At 49.6% G+C, this 15,305-nt stretch overlaps 1 protein-coding gene across 2 annotated transcripts in view; it reads left to right on the top strand.

Moving 5' to 3' along the window:
• Positions 1–10,161: 10,161 nt before the first annotated feature.
• The window catches only part of vamp4 (vesicle-associated membrane protein 4), a 57,964-nt gene continuing 52,820 nt past the window's right edge, over positions 10,162–15,305 (top strand). For both annotated transcript variants that reach the window (XM_067990703.1, XM_067990702.1), the window contains exon 1: positions 10,162–10,344. The gene's annotated coding sequence lies outside the window, so the exon portion shown is untranslated. The remainder of the gene's footprint in view (positions 10,345–15,305) is intronic.

The raw sequence follows: 15,305 nt of genomic DNA, 5'->3' as shown, positions 1-15,305 counted from the left end.
ATCTGGTGGCCAGCTAAGAGCAATTCTTGTAATAGTCCAGCAGCAAGCTGCTGTCCTGCTTAGCTGCAGGAGGTGCATGGCCTGGAGATATTGGTAAGAGAAGGAAACAGGTGGTAAAGAAAGAGTAAGATACTTGTTTTATTTTTGGGTCTTTTTACCTATTTTTTACTCTCTGATTACTCTCATAGGTGAGCCTGTACGTCCTTGTGAGTGTTTACACTTGTCTTGATATCTAGGTAAGTGTGCTTAGAATAATGAACCGAACTCCTTCTTTAGATTTCTTTAGCTACTAGTTCTATCCCTAGCCACCACAGGATCCTCCTTATTCCTACATTACAACAGTGATTACACTTCAAAAGTATTTCATTGGTTGTAAAGCATTTTGTGACGTCTTGAGGTCATGAAAAGCGCTATATAAATATAAGTCTTTCTTTCATTCTCTCTATATGAGAAGTGGCAGACTGACACGACACTAGACCTTGATTAAAGCTTTAATTGACAAAGAAATGTATTGAACAGTGAATGGCAAGTGAATAAATAGTACAAGCTTAACATATATCTTAAATGTTATTCATTTTTTTTGCTATTTTAAAATGTTATTTTCTTTCCCCTCTTTATACCCTGTGGTAGCACATGCCATTATTCAATAGAGAGGACAGGCAGGCAACCTGTGACCAGGCTTTGACCAATGCCACCCTTGAGCTAACTAGTTACATCTGCAGATTATTATGCAGTACATTCCATTTCTTTCAATTAAAATTATGAAACAAAAAGCCTGGTAACTATAAGAAAAAAGAGAACATTTGACATTCCATGATAAATCAAATGTTATTGCAATTGTTCCTTTTTTAAAAAATCTTTCAGTGATAGTTACAAGCTTTCTCAGCCCTCCAATGCCTTCCACTCAACAACAACTTGCATTTACATAATAAAACATCCCAAGGCGCTTCACAGGAGCATTATCAGACAAAATTTAACACTGAGCCACATAAGGAGATATTAGCTCAGGTGATTGGTCATAGAGGTAGGTTTTAAGGAGCGTCTTAACGGAGGAGAGAGAGCTAGAGATACGGAGAGGTTTAGGGAGGGAATTCTGGAGCTTACGGCCTAGGCAACTGAAGGCACTCAAAGGTTAAGAATACAATATGTTATCACACTGATCCACATAGACCAGGAAGATCCCAGGTTTGATTCCTGATCCATGTGAGTTAGATGACTTCACCCAGCCCAGCAGTGAACTGCTGCAGTTTACCTTCACCTCCCGAGGTGAAAGAGGGTGAATATCAGCGACAGTTCCCATTCCTGATTGCTATTTAATATCACAACATGTGGGAGATGAGTTTTGCCTTCAGTGCCTGGACGGTACGCTGGCAGATGAAAATCAGGAGCAGGCGGGCGGGGTGGGTGTTCTACAGCGGGCGGGCGATTGATTCTGCCAGGAGGTGAAAATTCCACCCACCCCCCATCCTGTGGTATCCTTAACCAATGAGTGAAAGGCTACCAATGAACATGTTGGTATGTTGAGAAGTTTAGAGTCATGTGCTTCTGCAGACTTGAAATCTGATCCCATTCTACAAGCGACAGTTCTATACAAAGCCCTGGTTAGACCACTCCTGGAGTACTGTGTTCAGTTCTGGGCACCGCACGTTAGGAAGGATATATTGGCCTTGGAGGGAGTGAAGCACAGATTTTCTAGAATGATACCTGGATTCCATGGGTTAAATTACGAGGAGAGATTACACAAACTAGGGTTGTATTCCCTGGAATTTAGAAGATTGAAGGGTGATTTGATTGAAGTTTTCAAGATATTAAGGGGAATTGATAGGGTAGAGAGCACCTGTTTCCGCTGGTTGGGGAGTCTAGGAGACGTAGCCTAAAAATTAGAGCCAGGACTTTCAGGAGTGAAGTTAGGAAACACTTCTACACGCAAAGGGTGGTAGAAGTTTGGAACTCTCTTCCGGAAACAGCAGTTTATGCTAGTCCAATTGTTCATTTCAAATCTGAGATTGATAGATTTTTCTTAATCAAAGGTATTAAGGGATATGGGACTAAGGGGGTATATGGAGTTAGATCACAGATCAGCCATGATCCCACTGAATGGCGGAACAGGCTCGAGGGGCTAAATGGCCTACTCCTGTTCCTATATTCCTGTGACAGTCTCTCTCTTTGCATGTGCTAATTCCACCTGAATTGAAAGGAGGTGGGACTGAATATGCAAGTGACAGAATTTTTTTTTCAAATAAAAATAGATGCTTTGGCAGGATTAGAAAGCATGTAACTCTCACTTAAAAATGAAGATAAAGGAAATAACAATAGCATTTGACTTATCGTGGAATGTCAAATGTTCTAAGTCTGTTATACACCAGGCTTTTTGTCTGATAATTTAAATGTTAAAAAATTGTGTTTGAATGTACTGTATTATATCTGCTGATGTAAGTCAGCAAACCCATTATATAATTAGATGTTTACTCATTTCATGCTATTACATGGTAATGTATAATATATGTTACAGTACATCTTAAATTATTTAATGTAGTTTTATTGTATTTTGACAGACAAAGGGATTAATAACAGTATATGGTGAGTAGCTCTGAGGAAAAGCTCTTTTCCTTACCTATGTCAGAGATTGTCAGTATGATTTTAAACTGGACCATAATATTTAAACACTATTGCTTTTATTTTGCCCATATTAACATATTTTGTTTTATTTTATAAGAATTTACATTGTGCATATTGAGAAAAAGCCGTAGTTAGCCTATGGAAAATATTTTCAAAATTCTTCAATGCCAGTAAAAGGAAATATAAAAAGTGACGTGAATATTTACCAAATGTGTTGACCCGGAGAGTCTGAATAGTGCTGTAAATAAATAAGCAGAGCTGTCAAAATTGGGGAAATAAAGGATGGCATATGATACCACGGGATTTAAAGAGGGAGATTTAGGACTACACAAATGTGCAACCGATTGCAAACCCACAGTGAAATGCATCAAAATACATTACCTTTCAACATTTTTATACTTCTGCAATTTATTTGTCTGCCCCCCCAACACCCAACCCCCCCGTCCAGTTTCTCTCCTTTGTCTCCTAAAAGTAAACTCATCCTAGTCGTTATTTTGTGTAAGCTTAGGCAATGAGCGTTGGATGACTATTCAACCTTCAGGGCATCACAGCCAAGCCTGGTCCCATTGTCACCAGGCGCTTACACACCTGCACTTCCAGCAGGCATCACTGGATGGTGATCAGGAACAGGAGTCTTGGCTTATTTCTTTCCTTTTCCTAGTGCAGGGACACTAATTGCAATGCTCAGACCGGCTAACTCAGCATAGACCAGGGATCAAACATGGGACCTGCCTGGTCTGTTTGTCTCAGAACCATACCATTTATGCACTGAGCCTCCAGGAAAAGTACAGATCACATTTCTAAGTCAAAATGAGTAAGACCTGACAACTTTTATTATGAGTAATTTAAATGAATGCAGTCCGTAGTACTTCAGGTTTCCGACACCATCACTTTTAGTCCTGCCATACTGTGACTCTCTACTCCAGAGGTTGCTTATACTTTCCAGCCTTTGCATCTAGCGTTGCCAATCCTCCTGGATTGCTTAGGAGTCTCCCAGGATGGAGCATGGATCTCCCAGGGCTCTGCTGCTAGCAGTCCGGGAGACCTCGGCGCTTTAAATTTCCCGACGCAGCAACGTTAACCCCCCTCCCTCCCTCCCCCACTCCATGATGTCACCACTGGTTGGTGTGCAGGAAATAATTGGGTCTTGTAGGGGGCTCTGGTGTCAGAGTCAAGAGGGGGGCCTCGGGATTTGGGGGTGCTCGGGAGTTGTGGGGGAAATGCTGGTCCCAACTCCCACGTCATTTTCCACTCTCCCGATTTCCCCCCCCCCCCCGACCTGAGTTTTAATCCTCCGATCCCCAGTTTCCCACTCTCTCCATCCCTCATTCACCCACTCATCCCCTGACCCCATCATTCCTCAGTCGCCCTCTTCCCGCAAACCCCCATTCTCCCTCTCTACTCCTGACCCCATCTCCATTCCCATCTCCCTCTCCCGCGTGCCCCTATTCTCCCTCTCCCAACCACCATTCCCCAGTCCCCCTCTCTTCCCATGGCCCCGACCCTTTCCCCAGTCTTTCCCTCTCCCCATCCTCCAATCTCCCTCTCCCGAATCCCCACCTCTCTCCTGACCCCCATCCCCACTCCCCAGTCGTTCCCCCTCCGCATCTCCATTCCCCTCACTCCCCTAAACCCCTTCCCAATTCCCCTGTACCTCTTCCATGAGCCCCCATTCCCCCTATCTCCCCTGAACTCTTCATCCTCATTCCCCTGTCTCCCTCTCCCCTTCTCCATCATTCTCTCTCTCTCCCAACCACCATTCCCTAATCTCCCCTCTTTTCCTGTCCCTGACCCCCATTCCCCAGTTGCCCCTCTCTTTCCACATCCCTGTCCCCATCCCCTGGTCTCCCATTACCCACTCACTTACCCCATTCCTCTCTCCCTGACCCCCACACTCCCCAGTCTCACTGATCCCCACATTCCCCAGTCTCACTGACCCCCCATTCCCCAGTCTCGCTGACCTCCCATTCCCCAGTTTCGCTGATCCCCCATTCCCCAGTCTTGCTGATCCTCCATTCCCCAGTCTCGTTGATCCCCCATTCCCCAGTCTCCCTCTTCCTGAACTCCTCATTCCCCAGTCTGCCTCTCCCTGACCCCCCATTCCACCTCTACCTGTTCCCCCATTCTCCCTCCCTGAACCCCCATTCCCCCTCTTCCTGAACCCCCTTCCCAAGTTTTCCTGGCCCCCCATTCCCCCTTTCTCTGACCCCCCATTCTCCCTCTACCTAACCACCATTCCCCCTCTCCCTGACCCATTCCCCAGTCTCCTTGACCCTCCCATTCCCCCTCTCCTTGACCCTCCCATTCCCCAATCTCCCAGATCCCCCATTCCCTGACCCCCATTCCCACTCTCCTTGACCCCCATTCCCCCTCTCCCTGACTCTCCCTTCCCCTTCTCCCTAACCCCTAATTCCCAATCTCCCTGAACCCCCATTCCCACTCTCCCTGAACCCCCATTCCCACTCTCCCTGAACCCCCATTCCCCTCTCCCTGACTCTCCCTTCCCCTTCTCCCTAACCCCCAATTCCCACTGTACCTGACCCCCCATTCCCACTCTCCCTGAACCCCCATTCCCACTCTCCCTGAACCCCCCATTCCCCCTCTCCCTTCCCCTTCTCCCTAACCCCCAATTCCCACTGTCCCTGAGCCCCCAAATCCCACTGTAGCTGACCCCCCCATTCCCCCTCTCTCTGATGCCCCATTCCCAATTGCCCTGACCCCATTCCCCCTCTCACTGACCCCCCTCTCCCTGATCCCCCAACCCCTAGTACTCCTCTCCCTACATTCCCCCTATCCCCTCATTCCTCCCTGAACCCCCTATTCCCCCTCTCCCTGACCCACACCAATCTCCGCGTGACCCCCATTCCCCCTCCCCCGCACCGACCAACATTACCCCTCCCACTCACTCTGACCCCCATTCTCAATGCCCCATTTCCACTCTCCCTGCCCCTTTCCCCCCTCCCTAACACCCCTTCCCCCTCTCACTGACCCTGCTCCCCCTTTCCCACCCTCTCCTTGATCCCCCAACCCCTAGTTCCCCTCTCCCTCCATTCCCCCTCTCCCTCCATTCTCCTCTCCCTGACCCCCCTATTCCCCCTCTCCCTGACCCACCCCACTCTCCACCTGACCACCAATTCCCACTTTCCCTGACCCCCATTCTCCTTCCCACACACAGACCCCCTATTACCCCTCCCACTCACCCTGACCCCCAATCTCAATGCCCCCATTTCCACTCTCAGCCCCCTTCCCCCTCTCCCTGACCCCCCAATTCCCTCTCTCCCTGACATCCCCATTCCCACTCACCCTGACCCCGTCACTCCCTCTCACTGACCCGCCTCCCCTTTCCCTGACCCCACCTCTCCCTGAACCCCCAGTTCCCCTCTCCCTCCATGCCCTCTCCCTACATTCTCCCTATCCCCTCATTACCCCGTCTCTCTGACCCCCCTTCCCCCTCCCCCCGACACCCCCATTCCCTTCTTCCCGACCGCCCATTCCCACTCTCCCCGACTGCCCATTCCCACTCTCCCCGACCGCCCATTCCCACTCTCCCCGGCCGCCCATTCCCACTCTCCCTGAACCCCCATTCCCCCACTCAATGACTCCCCATTCCCCCTCTCAATGACTCCCCATTCCCCCTCTCCACGACCCCCCAATCTCCCACTCCCTGACGCCCCAATCCACCTCTGCCTGATACCCCATTCCCACTATCCCTGTCCCCCCATTCCCACTCTCCCTGAATTCCATTCCCCTCTCTCCGACCACCCCAGTCTCCCTCACCTTGACCACTCCATTCCCCAGTCTCCCTGGCGCTTCCATTCCCCCTCTCACTGACACCCCATTCCCCCTGAAACCCTAGTCCCCAGTCTCAGTGACCCCCCTATTCCCCTCACTCTGACCTCCAATTCCCACTCTCGCTAACCCCCCCATTCCCACTCTCGCTGACCCCCCCATTCCCACTATCTCTGATGCCACCATCCCTACTATCCCTGCCACCCCATTCCCACTCTCCCTGAACCCCATTCCCCTCTCTCCGACCACCCCAGTCTCCCTGACCCTGACCCCTCCATTCCCCAGTCTCCCTGGCGCTCCTATTCCCCCCCTCACTGAAACCCCATTCCCCTCTCCCTGACCCCCTCAATTCCCCCTGAACCCCTATTCCCCAGTCTCAGTGACCCCCCCCGTTCCCCTCTCCCTGACCTCCAATTCCCACTCTCGCTGACCCTCCCCATTCCCACTATCTCTGATGCCACCATTCCCACTATCCCTGTCACCTCATTCCCACTCTCCCTGACCCCTTCCTACTCTCCCTGACCCCCAATTCCCTCTCCCGAGCCCCCTCCAGTCTCCCTCTCCCTGACCCCTCCATTCCCCAGTCTCCAAGATGATTCCATCCCCCCTCTCCCTGACCCCCCCCATTCCCCCTGAACCCCCATTCCCCTCGCAACACCCAGTCTCCCTTCCCATGTCTCGCTGACCCCCATTCCCACTGTCCGTGAACCCATTCCCCTTGACACCCCCTTCTCCCACTCCATGATCTCTCCTTTCCTCTCCCTGACGCCCCCATTCCCCATCTCACTGACCCCCATTCCCCTCTCTCCGACCGGCCATTCCAACTCTCCCTGAACCCCCAAACCCATCACCCCCATTTGCTTTGCCCTGTCCCCCATTCCCACTCTCCCTGACCCCCATTCCCATTCTCCCTGACCCCCATTCCAACTCTCTCTGAACCCCCATTCCCCCTCTCACTGACCCTCCTCCCCGTTTCCATGACCCCCTTCTCCCTGATCCCGCAGTTCCCCTCACCCTCCATTCCCTCTCTCTACCTACCCATCCCCCCGACCCCCAATTCTCCCTCGCCCTGACCCCCAATTCCCCCTCTCTGTGACCCACCCCCCGCTCACACTCACCCTGACCCCACCTCTCCCTCTCACTGACCCCCCTCCCCTGACCCACCTCTCCCTGAACCCCCAACCCCCAGTTCCCCTCTCCCTCCATTCCCCCCTCTCCCTGACCCCATTCCGCCTCTTCCTGACCCCCCCATTCCTCCTCTTACTGATCACCCCATTCCCCAGCCTCCCTTCCCGTTTCGCTGACCCCCATTCTCACTGTCTGACCCCATTCCCATTGACCCACCCTTCTCCCTATCACTGACCCCCCTTCCCCCTCTCCCTGACCCCCCATTCCCCCTCTCCCTGATCCCACATTCCCCCTCTCCCCGACACCCCCATTCCCCCTCTCCCTGACCCCCCCATACCCACTAAACCTGCCCTATATTCCCACACTCCCTGTCCTCCCATTCCCACTATCACTGACACCCCCATACGCACGATCCCCGCCCTCATTCCCACTCTCCCTGACCCCCCCATTACCACTCTCCCTGCCACCCCATTCTCTCTCTCCCTGCCACCCCATTCCCTCTCCATCTGTCCCCCAATTACCTCTCCCCAACACTGACCAACATTACCCCTCCCACTCACCCTGACCCCCATTCGGAATGCCCCCATTTCCACTCTCCGTGTCCCCTTTCCCCTCTCCGTGTCCCCTTTCCCCTCTCCCTGACCCCCTTCCCCCTCTCACTGACCCTCCTCCCCTTCTCCCTGACCCACTCTCTCCCTGACCCCCCCAACCCCCAGTTCTCTCCCTCCATTCCCCCTCTCCCTACATTCCCCCTTTCCCCTCATTCTCCCTCTCCTTGACCCCCCTATTCCCCCCTCCCTGACTCACCCCACTCTCCACCTGACCCCCAATTCCCTCTCCCTGACCCCCAAATCCCCCTCTCTCTGACTCCCCCATTGCCACTCACCCTGACCCCACCTCTCCCTTCCACTGACCACCTCCCCTTTCCCTGACCCCACCTCTCCCTGAACCCCCAACTCCCAGTTCCCCCGTCCCTCCATTCCTCCTTTCCCCTCACTCCCCCTCTCCCTGACCCCATTCTGCCTCTTCCTGACCCTCCTATTCTCCCTGACCCCCCCATTCTCCATGAACCCCCATTCCCCTCTCCCTGACCCTCCATCCCTCCTCTTTCTGATCCCCCCATTCCCTAGTCTCCCTTCCCGTTTCACTGACCCCCATTCCCACTCTTTGACCCCATTCCCACTGACCCACCCTTCTCCCTATCCCAGACACCTCCTTCCCCCTCTTCCTGACCCCCCTATTCCCCATCTCCTCAACCCCCACATTCCCAATCTCCCATCTCCCAACCCCCCATTCCCCTCTCCCAGACCCCCCATTCCCCTCTCCCCTCCCCGACATACCCCTCTCCCCGACCCCGACCCCGCCATACCCCTCTCCCCGACCCCGCCATACCCCTCTCCCCAACCCTGCCATACCCCTCTCCCTGTCTCCCCATACCCACCTTCCTGTCTCCCCATACCCACTAAACCTGCCACCCATTCTCACTCTCCCTGCACCCCCATTCCCACTCTCCCTGCACCCCCATTCCCACTCTGCCTACCATCCCCATTCCCACTCTCCCTGACCCCCCCCCATTCCCCTCTCTCTGACCACCCCAGTCTCCCTCACCCTGACCCCTCCATTCCCCAGTCTCCCTGGCGCTCAAATTCTCCCTCTCACTGACCCCCATCCCCCTTTTCCTGACCCCAATTCCCCCCTGAACCCCTATTCCCCAGTCTGTGACCCTCATTCCCCTCTCCCTGACCCCCAATTCCCACTCTCGCTGACCCCCCATTTCCACTATCTCTTCTGCCCCCATTCCCACTCTCCCTGCTGCCCCATTCCCACTCTCCCTGACCCTACTCTCCCCGACCCCCCAGTTTGCCTCTCCCTGACCCCATCCCCCTCTCCCTGACCCCTCATCCCCCCTGAACCCCTATTCCCCAATCTCAGTGACCCCCCATTTCCATCTCCCTGACCCTCTATTCCTCCTCTCGCCGATCCCCCCATTCCCCCTTTAATTAGCCAGTCTCCCTCTCCCTGATCCCCTTTCCATGTCGCTGACCCCATTCCCACTCTCTGTGACCCCATTCCCACTCTCCCTGATCCCCATCCCCCTGACCCCCATTCCTCATCTCCCTGACCCCCCCCCAATTCTCACTCTCCCTGACCCCCCCATTCCTTCTCCCTGACCCCACCCCCATTCTACCTCTCCCTGACCCTCCATTCCCCCTCTCCCTGACCCTCCATTCTCCACTCTCCCTGACCCTCCATTCTCCACTCTCCCTGACTCCCCTACCTCTCCCTGACCCCTATTCCCCCTTCTCCCTGGCTCTCCCCCCATTCCTCCCTCTCCCTATCCCTCCCCCATTCCTCCCTCAATCCCTCCTCTCCCTATCCCTCCCCCATTCCTCCCTCAATCCCTCCTCTCCCTATCCCTCCCCCATTCCTCCCTCAATCCCTCCTCTCCCTATCCCTCCCCCATTCCTCCCTCAATCCCTCCTCTCCCTATCCCTCCCCCATTCTCTCCTCCCCCTCTCCCTGATCCCTATGCCCCAGTCTCTCTCTCTCTCTCTCTCCACTGATGTCTCCAGGTTACCAAGGAGACGGGGACCGGGGTGTGGGTAAAACCGTGCAAATCTCGCGATATGAGCTGGAGCCCGCTTCCTCCCTGCCTGAGCGCCGAGTGCAGTTAAAGGGGACACGGCCCCTTCTCCTCAGTGACAGGCGCTAACCCGGGGGAAGGGGACATTTCAAACCCCGCATGACTGAAAGGACGCGCCGTCTGCTTTTGTTTGGAGGGGGCTGGAGCTGCGGCGGAGGCGGAAGGTAAGGACAGGACGTGGCCTTCCCCCGCCCCCCAGCTGGTGGATGCGTATATAAATAACGGGAGGAGCAGGCCGCATCCTGCACCTAGCAACCCCCCCCCCCCCCAGTATCCCCATCCCCTACACCGGCCTGTGGGCAAATCCCGCCGCTTGAAGTCTGCATTATGGAACCAGGCAGCTGATTTACATGATCCGCAATGATTGATACTGAGATTTCTGAATTGGGAATGAGGGTCACTGGGAATCTTGTTCCAACCTGTGCATCGTTGTTATAAATGGGGGCTTGGGGCAGTGGGAGATTGGGAAATGAGGGTGGGGGTCAGAAGGATTCAAGGGCACCCAATGCATGAAGTACGTCAATATAGTACAGTAAATGCTATAATTTTGAAGAATGTAGAGGGTTTAAAAAAAAATGGTTTTGCTATCAATTGGGGGGAGGAAAAGAAAGAACTTGCATTTCTATAGTGCCTTTCACGATCTCCGGACATCCCAAAGCAAATGAAGTATTTTTGAAGTGTAGTCACTGTTTATAATGTAGAAAACGAGGCAGCCAATTTGTGCACAGCAAGTTCCCACAAACAGCAATGACCAGATAATCTGTTTTTAGTGATGTTGGTTGAGGGATAAATATTGGCCAGGACACTGGGGAGAATTCCCCTGCTCTTTTTGAAATAATGCCATGGGATATTTTACGTCCACTGAGAGGGTAGACTGGACCTTGATTTAATGCTCCTTCCGAAAGACGGCACCTCCGACAATGCAGCACTCCCTCGGTACTGCAATGGAAGGTGAAGCTTTGACGAAAGAAAGGATCCTTGCAATCTTGGAAGCATTCAGCTCATAATCTTTCTTATTTTTTTTTCAAGAGAGTTTTTGGTTTTACCAGTTCTTCTGAAGGTGCTGACACTTGTTGGGATATGGTTCCAAGGCCCATGTGACTATTCTTGAACCTGGTCAGTGAAGGTTGGCTGGCTATTTGATTGTGGAGGGCATCACAGCTAAGTCTGATTCTGTTTCACCTGACATCCACATCTGTGCAATTTCCAGCAGCAGCCACTGGATAGTAATCAGTGGTGGGTCCACTGGCAGGCTCCCTTCCCACCTCCCTTCCCACAAGCCTAAGGACATGGAGATCAACTGTAGCCCCAATTGCTGTTGCAACTGAAATCAGTTGGTTTAGCTTAAACCAGGGATTGAAGCTGGGACCTTCTTATGGCTTAAAAGATATTTTAATGGAAGTGAACCTGTGTAGTAAATGTTTAGGCTAATTATTGCTGTGCAATTTGTATTGCTACACTGCAGATTCTGCTTTCTAATGTGCAGGATAACAAAAGCCAAATTAGCCTCAGGTTAAGGTGTTGGGTGTGAGCAATCACCTGCAGGAGCTAGTTTGGTACCTGCTTTGACTTTACACTATCTGTAATATAACTGCAACTGGTGCAAAAGAAATTTTATTTTTGAGTTTCAAAACTTAAAGTTTTGGTAGGCCCATTAAGTGTGCCCAGTGTACTATTGATGATATAGCTTGATATGATTCAACAATTGGTCAGTACTGTAATATAGTTTAGAGTGCAAGCATTGAAAGTATAGGCAACCTCTGGAGTAAAGAGTCACAGTATGGCACATGGCTATCCCTGCAGGACTAAAATTGATGGTGGGAACTTGAAGTACTACAGGCTGCATCCATTCATAGAATCATAGAATCATAGAAGTTACAACATGGAAACAGGCCCTTCGGCCCAACATGTCCATGTCGCCCAGTTTATACCACTAAGCTAGTCCCAATTGCCTGCACTTGGCCCAATTACTTATAATAAGAGTTGTCAGGTCTTGCTCATTTTGATGCAGTTTGCTCTGGCAGTTGAAGAGATATATGATCTGAATGACATTGGATCCATTTCGAACTCTCAAACAATTAGGAAATAAAGACAGACTTGCATTTATTTAGCACCTTTCACGACCTCAGGACGTCCCATTACAGCCAATGAAATACTTTTGAAGTGTAGTCAGAGTTGTAATGTTGGAAACGATTGAGTTTTTATTATATTTGATTTTATAATTTGTAAACATGTGAACTTGGTCTAAAATGTCCCCCAGTGCTTCATCCTTTAGTCTTGTAACAAATGTGCAGGAATGCAAAGCAGCTGCTTTTCTACAGGTCCTGAATTGGTCACTGCATACAATGTTTCTGGCGGGCACAGATACCCTGGCCCATTTAACAGAAAATGTAGTGATGGCTTCCTACAGCACAGTTAAGGAGTGATAAAATTACCATCATCGGTGGATCCCGTATTATCCATCCCAAATAAGCTGCTAACAAATACAAGTCTCTTAAGTAGCAATGGACCATGATTACCACATTTACAGGCGTCTGAAAACATTTTTAAAGTCTAAGAAAATAGTCCTAGTTTGGAGTGGATGAATTCTTTGGTTTCCTCTATTTACCTTGTTCTTTTACTCCAACAGTGCTTCTCTCCTCTTCTGCATATTTTTTCATTGGTACCTTTTTGTTTGTTAAAACTTCACCATTGTATTACTTTCCCTTTTGAGAGCAACACTTTCCTATACTAATGTGCCATCTTGACCCTGAATCATAATTAATGTATGAGAGCTGAAAAATAAAATTGAAACACGCTTTTGGATTCTTCAAACCAGTAAGTACAGTATTGGTGATGTAAAGAGCCTGTGTTCAGATGGAGCAGCAAGCCTCCACAACTTTATATACTGGATGAACTGTCTATCTCATGACGAAATGATACTACTAAACATTTGCAGGATCTTGCGACTTTTAAGTTATTTTCCACTCTGTTACTGATTGCGTTTTAAAGACTATGACGGTGAGCAATTAGTTTGAGGGTTTTAAGGAAAGCAGGAGTGTTTTTGAATGCTCACAGCTGAGGTCATTATTGTACACTCCATGACATGATCTTTTGTAACCAGAGGGGCAATGCTTTTCGTAGCCCTTAAAATTGCAGTCAGTATTTGTTTCAGTATATCCTTGGACGAAGCACATTTTAAAAAAAATGGCACTCACCTATACGAGATAAGTGAAGCCGTTTCCCGTTAGGAAAACACAAAAATTGAGGCGAGATGTGATTAAAAATAATGATGGAATAGTGGATCCTAATAAATAATTTTGTATTAAATACAGTAAAACTAGATATTCATGAGGGAGAAAGGAATAGGAGGATCTGCTGATAGGGTTAGATGAAGAGTGGTGGGAGGAGGCTCGTGTGGAGCATAAACACCGGCATGGGCCAGTTGGGCCGAATGGCCTGTTCCTGTGCTGTACATGCAACGTAATGATCAAGTTAAATAAACTGAGACACTAAATGGATGTTAACAAATTCTCGCATGAGTCTGAGACTATGAAATAAACGACTGTCTGCAGCAGTAAACATTGCAGCTATGTCTTGAAAAGACCTGCAGTCAAATAGATTTTAACAGGGGTGGAAGCACACACCTAAATCTAGGATAAAACAGCAGTTAGTAGAGTTTAGGCTTTGAGTGTTAGAGATTTTGGTAACAAGGATACTGATTAAATTTGAAGTTAATGTTAAGATAGAATCATACAGCATAGAAGGATGTCGTTTAGCCCTTTGTGCCTGTGAAAGAGCTATCCAATTAGTCCCACTCCCCTGCTTTTCTACCCATAGCCCTACAAATTTTTCATTTTTCAAGTGTATATCCAACTCCCTTTTGAAAGTTACTATTGAATCTATTTCCACCACCCTTTCAGGCAGTGCATTCCAGATCAGAACAACTCGCTGCATCGAATCAGAATAGGAAGTGTTTTTGCAGCATCAATCTAGCCATCTGGATCTTTTATAATATTTTGAAGTGTAACAAGACGTTACAATGACGTTTCTGTGGTTTTCAGGTTTAACTGATTAACCCCCACTAGCCATAAAGATTTGGATTCTATATTTATCTTCTTAAGACGATAAAACCCAGCAAGCTGAAAATGGTTTGTGACCAGCCTTCGTGGCGCGAGATGGTCTTGTCACGCCTCGGTAGAATTCCGTCAGAGGTCCTTTCATTCATTTGTTAGGCAAATTTTACATTATTTCTCCTATTTGAATAACGAGGTGTTGAAGGCTAAATGTACTGTAACTTTTGGGCACCCAAGTAGCACAATTTAGATGCAGAGTAAAGCTTCCTCTACTCTGATCTTTTCCTCAGCTCACTAATCAGGACGCTTGGAGTTTTCACTGGCAAAACTTTGAGTTGAGAGGGACAGGGTGCAGTGCGAAAAGTCCGAACAAGTAACTCCTAACAATTCAGGCTGATAAGTGTGCAGTTTGTGAGCAGTACAGTGGCTGAGGGGACACAGCACAGTCAGAAGGTAACTTTTTTTTGGAGTCATTATTTCAGCAAAAGTACCTCACTCAAGTACCAATAAAACTTGGACTCACTGAAAATCATTGATGGGCAACTGAAAGTACCAAATTTGCTAGGGTGAAAAACAAATACAACACCACCCCCACCCCACCCTCCAAAAAAAAAAATACATGGCCTAATGGTAGCATTCGCGTCTCTGAGTCAGAAGGTTGTGGATTCCAGTCCCACTCCAGAGACTTGAAAACATAATCTAGCCTGACACTTTAGTGCAATACTGAGGGGAGTGCTGCATTCATGGATGTATCATCTTTCAGATGAGATGTTAAACCGAGGTCCCTCCCTATCTGCCTGTTTGAAAAAGAGCAGGGTTGTTCTCCCAGTGTCCTGGCCAACATTTATCCCTCAATCAATACATAAGATAAATGACTAGAATATCTTTTTTTTTATTAATGTTTGTGGGAGCTTTGTGTGAAAATTGGTTGCTGCGTTTGTCTATAAAACAATAGTGACTACATTTCAAAAAGCAATTCTATGGCTGTGAAGCAATTTGGGATGTCCCGAGGATGTGAAAGGCACTAAATAAAGTCCTTTCTTTAATTCTGGCTATAATATGTTCTTGTT

Source organism: Heptranchias perlo, chromosome 9 (genome assembly GCF_035084215.1).
Source record: "Heptranchias perlo isolate sHepPer1 chromosome 9, sHepPer1.hap1, whole genome shotgun sequence".
In the NCBI taxonomy this organism is placed as follows: domain Eukaryota; kingdom Metazoa; phylum Chordata; class Chondrichthyes; order Hexanchiformes; family Hexanchidae; genus Heptranchias; species Heptranchias perlo.
This window is presented reverse-complemented; position numbering and strand designations above follow the sequence as displayed.